The sequence below is a fragment of the Rutidosis leptorrhynchoides genome, chromosome 5 (genome assembly GCF_046630445.1).
Source record: "Rutidosis leptorrhynchoides isolate AG116_Rl617_1_P2 chromosome 5, CSIRO_AGI_Rlap_v1, whole genome shotgun sequence".
Lineage (NCBI taxonomy): Eukaryota > Viridiplantae > Streptophyta > Magnoliopsida > Asterales > Asteraceae > Rutidosis > Rutidosis leptorrhynchoides.
This window is the reverse complement of record NC_092337.1, coordinates 198160193-198166212: the sequence shown is the minus strand read 5'-3', so window position 1 is coordinate 198166212 and position 6020 is coordinate 198160193.

Here is a 6020-nt window from a genome sequence, read left to right as displayed (position 1 = left end):
CAACGGAAGTATAGTGAAGCACTAAAAATGAGTGATTATAAAGCCTTATTTAGGGGTGCCTCACAACAATTATAATGGGTCGAATCGCGCCTTTTGTTATGCAATGCTCTTTTGGAAAATTTGGTTTGATTTTCGCAAAAAAAAAAAATTTAACCTCGTTTTACTCTTTGGTCTATTTTGTAACAAAAACTTTTTGATCTTTTATAGAATTTTATAATCCTTGGTGTTTTATAGTTCGGAAAGTTTTAAATTTTAAAACTTAGTTTAACAACACTTGAGGGTTTTGCAAGAATCGTTATGTGCAACATTTTCTATCCCACACTTTAAAATAACATTGTCCTCAATGTTAAGGATTCGGAGTATCCCACACTTTAAGTTTTGAAAGAGGCGTTTTGTTATTAAAAGTTTATGTTGCTGGGGTCGCCAATCTCACACTTAGTTTTTAAAGTGGTATAGTAGTTTGCGTATATTCTATTGAAAAAGTGGTGAAGACGTAGTACTCCCCTATGGTTGCAAGGCGTGCAGTTGGATGGTGTTCCAATTATGGCTTCTTCAATTCTCATGCCGGCATCATCCTCGTTCAGTGCGTCCTTGCTTCAAGTCATGCTTTCATCTCGTATGATCTCGATCGTCGTTTGTTGTGACATTTTATTCATGCAATTTTATTCTAAATATCATACATACTAAAAAACATAAAGTAGTTATGCCCGAGATCGGGCATACAAACATAAAAGTATCATAAGTAATCATCAAAATAGTTCAGAGATAATGGAAACTATGGCTGAGGTGGGTGGTATGGAAGGGAGTAAGATACACTCGTGCGTGGCCTCGTCGGGTGTCTCAAAGCGGACCGTCCCTCGTCAGTCATATCCTCGTCTGTTGTGAATTGTTGTGCCAATTCTGCCGTGTTCATTCCCGAGGATATCCTGAACTGGATCTCATCTGATCGTGCGATTAGTCCTCTGAGCGATGAGGTGCTCGTGTGAACCATAGGCCCTGTACGCCAACCCATACTATCATGCAGATGTCTACCCCAATGTGGGTTCATACCCATACTGTCTATACCCTGCGTAACTCCCTCAGTCATATATCGGCTTGTAGCCTGATCCCATACGGAAGCCTGAGCGTCGCTGGATGTATCCCTGTGAGTGCTCATGTGGGATGTGTCAAACAGGTTGTTGACTAAATCCGCGACCCATGTGCTCTGTTCCCTACGAGGAGATGGGATGAATGTATGCTGCGTGTAATGATGCCGAGGTGGAGATGGGGGTCCTGTATACTGATGGCTTGGGCCTGCACCTCTGGGGTCACTGTGGGATACTAGTACCGGATACTCATGAGGATATGGCGGGACATTGAGTTGTATGCCCGCATAATGTTTAAAGTGATCCAGATTCTGAAAGATCGCATGCTGAGCAAACCAACTCTCATGCCCAGGTAGATCTCTCATGTGATAATGGTACGGCGGAAAGCGCGGCCTATCCCCTTCTCCTATTGATGAGTGTCGGCGGGTGTCAGTGGGCCGTCCCTGTGTGGTGGGATCATCCTCATCCCGCGGTTCCTGAGAACCTCGCCGTCTCTGACCATCTCTCGTCCTCGTATCAAACTTAAACCCTGTAACTCTTACTCCTGGCACTGTCCAGTCCTCTGAGTCAGGTATTGCTGGATTAGCTGTAACTATTAACTGTTCACCCTCAATCCGAATGTATTTTCAAGTGTTCAGTAGCTTATACCCTATCTCTTCCGACTCGGCTACGATCATATACCCAAATCTCTCAACACTCTCTAAAACATGCATCCTATGAAGGAGTTTGGTGACAACGGCTCCCAAAACCGGCACAAATGTTCTTGCGGCATTCTTTTCATTGGTGAATGCCTGGGCTAGAAGTTATGCAACTTGCATATTTTGGTTGTGGATCATGGCGTGCATCAAGCGCATATCATTAATAGTAACGGCACCACCATGTTGGGTTTTCGGTTGAAGGGTTTTGGCGATGAGGTGTTGAAGAATGCGGTGTACGGGATTAGTGAAATTTGAAGCCTTTTTACTCGACCTCCATGGTTCATTATCGGCGGTGTAGGCACGCCAGAAAGCTTGATGATCTATGTTGTCCAGGGTGGTGTACCCTCTCTTGAATACAGAATGGTTAAAGTGTGACGTCTTGTACAGTTCTAGGTGCTTTGCGAACTGCGCAAGAGTTAGGTGATACATCTGATTCTTGTGGCAGAAATGGATGCACTCATGACCGTTGTACTCATCCTGGTCAACATTTGACTCGAATCTCCAAGTTGCCATGAATTCTGCGTATGGCTCCTGATACACATTTTCATGAATCTCGAACAGCTTTTGCCAGGCGCTGTTGATTTTCTCGTGTGCTGTAAAGTTCAAAATTCGTCTAAGCTCATTGGCCCAACCATACTGTTCCATTATTACCCAGTTGATATATTTATTGGCCCCTTTTTGTCTATTAATCCAATTCCTCATAAACGGTTCATTAACAGCTGGATTATCTTGCCCGAGGAGGTAGTGGGGTAACTCATATTCTTCCGGTAAATAATTAGCCATCTGCAAAGGTCAAGTAACGTAGGTTATGTTCCAAAATAATAAGACTTAAAATAACACTTAGAATTGAAAAATACATATATTTTTCGAAAAAAATTCGAAATGAGGGCTTTAAAAATGGCATTTTCCAAATTCATGTTATAGTCAATTATAGCCAAAATTATCGCAAACAATAGCTAACCTCACTACCAACTTATTTTCAAGCAAAATTCAAATCGTACCCGTGATTGCAATAAATAATACTAAAAATAATAATTATAGCGAGTTAGTCGTAATAAGCAATTTTGATGATTTTTAAGCATACAATGATTCTAACGACCATTTTCGATTACCTTAAATATTTTTAATCATCAAATTTTAGCTATAACATTCTTAAGTTAATGATTAAGATGGTTTTACCGAAAAATAATCATTTTGCTAAAAACGTACAAAATAAGAAAAGTTAAAGACTAGGCTAAATTTTCATTTTGCAAGTCAATGATATCTTTATTTATGCTAGTTTTAAGGCAATCCTAAGTTTTAAAAACGTTTTAACTATAGGAATAACCTTAATCCTAATTAAGTGTAGTTTTACCAAAACATCAATTTTCAAGCAAACAAGCCTAAATTGCTCCAAAATTAGTTTTTAAGCATCCTAAATGAATCACTAAGCCTAAATAAGCTAGTAAAACATCAAGTTTCCAAAAACTTCATCAATTTCTAGCCTAAAACCTCAACTAACGAATCGAGAGCTAAAAACTATCCAAAATGCTTCAATCGAACCTAAAAACTAACACATATCAATCACATTATGTAACACCCCGTTTATCTAAACATGACGCTCGGGCGTCATTTGAAGTCCAAGAATGATTATTTAATAGTTTGGATGTAATGCATTGACCACGTTTGACTTTGGGATGTTTTAAAAGTGAAATTGGAGTACATCAGGTAAACTGTCGAGTTCGGAGTGGTTTGTCGCGTTCTGGTACGTCGTGATCCGTGACAAACATGCTCAAAACGCGACAACTTCTGATGGTGATTTCTGTCCACTTTGTCGCGTTTGAGTGCTGTTTATCGCGTCCTGGTGTCGCGAAACACGACGAAGTATCGCGAAACGCGACAAATGTCGCTGAAATGACTTTTAAGTCCATTTTAATGACATCTTTTGGGGGTGTATTGGTCTTTTCACTTGTGGTCGGTTTTGGGGACTTAAAGGATGATCCAAGCTTATCCTTAGCACTTTAAACACTCTTTCACCTTCACCAATTAATTTCTAGAGAGAGAGTTGGAGTTTTAGTAAGAGAAAGCTTGTTTTGGGGAAGAAGAAGACCAAATCTTGCGTGAGCCCGATTTTTAAAGTTGTTCCCTACGTCTCTAGCTACGTTGTGATAGTATTGGTAAGTTCTAACTCCGAGTTTTTGAGTTCAATTTGGTTTATAGCTAGGGTTTGTTCATGCGTGACTTGTAAGACCATTTGGAGGTTAAATGGGTGGATTTGGATTAAATTGGTGTAATAAAACCCTAAGGCTTGTAATATAGGGTTTGGTCATGTGATTTGGTGTTGTAAGTGTTAAATGTGTTGTTAAATCACTAATACACTTGTGTATTGATGAAAGATTGTTAATGGGTTAAAGTTTGACCAAATTATAAGTCAAAGTGTTAAAATGGGTTTTTGTATGAATTGTGCTAGTAAATGTTTTGAAAGATCAAACATGGTGTTTATTGAGTTATTGGAAAATAATCACTAATTAGTTGTGATTATGGGTGGTTTGGGTGAAATTTGACTTAGTCAAGTTGAAGCAAGTATAAATGGGTCAAAATTGCACTTGTGGTGTTTGACGTATATGCTAGAGTCGTAGCTTATTTGTATGTGTAAATTGCTTAGGTGATTTACGAGTGGTTAATTGGAAAGTTCAAGCTCGAGGGTTACGTTCTTCAATCAATCAAGGTGAGTAGAATATTTATACATGTATGTATGTAGTTTATTTACTCATACGTGATGTGGGTCTTCGGTGCCACATCGTGAGTATTGGTATTGTGTCACGGGCTGGTGACTCATTATTGGTATTGGTGTTGTGCAACAAGTCGGTGACTTATTTAGTTGGTATGCGGGAAGGGAACTACGGGTCGTAGTATCTCGGTAGGTGATTCACAAGTCGGTGACACCTAATGGTGATTCACAAGTCGGTGACACCATGAGTCGGTGAAGTGATTCACAAGTTGGTAACACTTCATAGTGTTCAAAAGTCGGTGACACTTCTGGTGCTTCACAAGTCGGTGATGCCACATGGCATTCACAAGTCGGTGACCCATGCGTATTAGTGGGTGGTTCGCAAGTCGGTGACACCCTTTGGTGATTCACAAGTCGGTGACACCATATGATGAGTCACAAGTCGGTGACAACATACGAGTGAGACTCGACGTCATTGGTTGACTACAAGTCGGTAGTACTAAAGTGGGAGAACGGTTAGCATGTTTATGCCTTGTTATGTTTAGTTTATAATTGTGGTGATTTATATACTAACGTTGTTGCTAGTTGTAATTTGGTGATACTAGCTCGTTTATGCATTTTTTTTGTTTGCATGGTATTGGTAGGTGGATGCGCGTAGGTAAACTATATATGTATATGTTTAAGTGTTGCATTCACTAAGCATTAGCTTACCCTCTCGTTGTTCACATTTTTAGGTTCGGAAGCGGATTGGGAAGGGTATACTCGGGACTTAGATGAATTCCCTTTTGATGCTTGCTTGGATTACTTTTGGATTTGACCTAGGATTGGGTAGTTTATCCCCAAACTTCATGCTCGTAGTTGTTTGGAACTTAAACTCATATGGGTCGAAACTTGTATTTTGTAATCTTAATTCGGATATTGAATGTTTTAAAGTTTTTGAACTTATTATTGTATTAGAGATGTTTTTGGAAACATAATTGGGACCTAAAAGTCGTTAATATTATTACGCTAAAAAGAAAAAAAATATGGGCCGGATTAATTACAGGTTGGGTTGTTTCAAGTGGTATCAGAGCATGGTCTAAGGGATTTAGGCGACTTGAGATAGGTGCCTAGACTTAGACTTTATTGTGTGTGCGCTTTATGCGGGACTTGTAGGATTTCAGGTCGGATTGGGAATTGTTAGTGCATAGGTTTATGTGAACTAACCTTGCGCTATTTGTTTTGTGTTGTATTTGCAATCATCAAGCGAGATAGACGTTGTACTAGTGAGTTAATGCGATGTGCTCGCGTAGTGATGACTAGCTACCATTATTACGGGTGCAAATCGTGTCAAACAAGCGATATACGACGATTGTTTAGCAAGATGGGGTGGTAATGTGTATATGTATGTGTCATGTCTTTTCATTTCATTATTTAACCCCTTCTGTTTTATAGAATGAAGATGAGAAACGGACACGACACCGAAAATGGGGGCACGAGCGAGGACCCCGAGTTCACGGCCAAGGTTGAGGCCATTTTGAAAAGTCA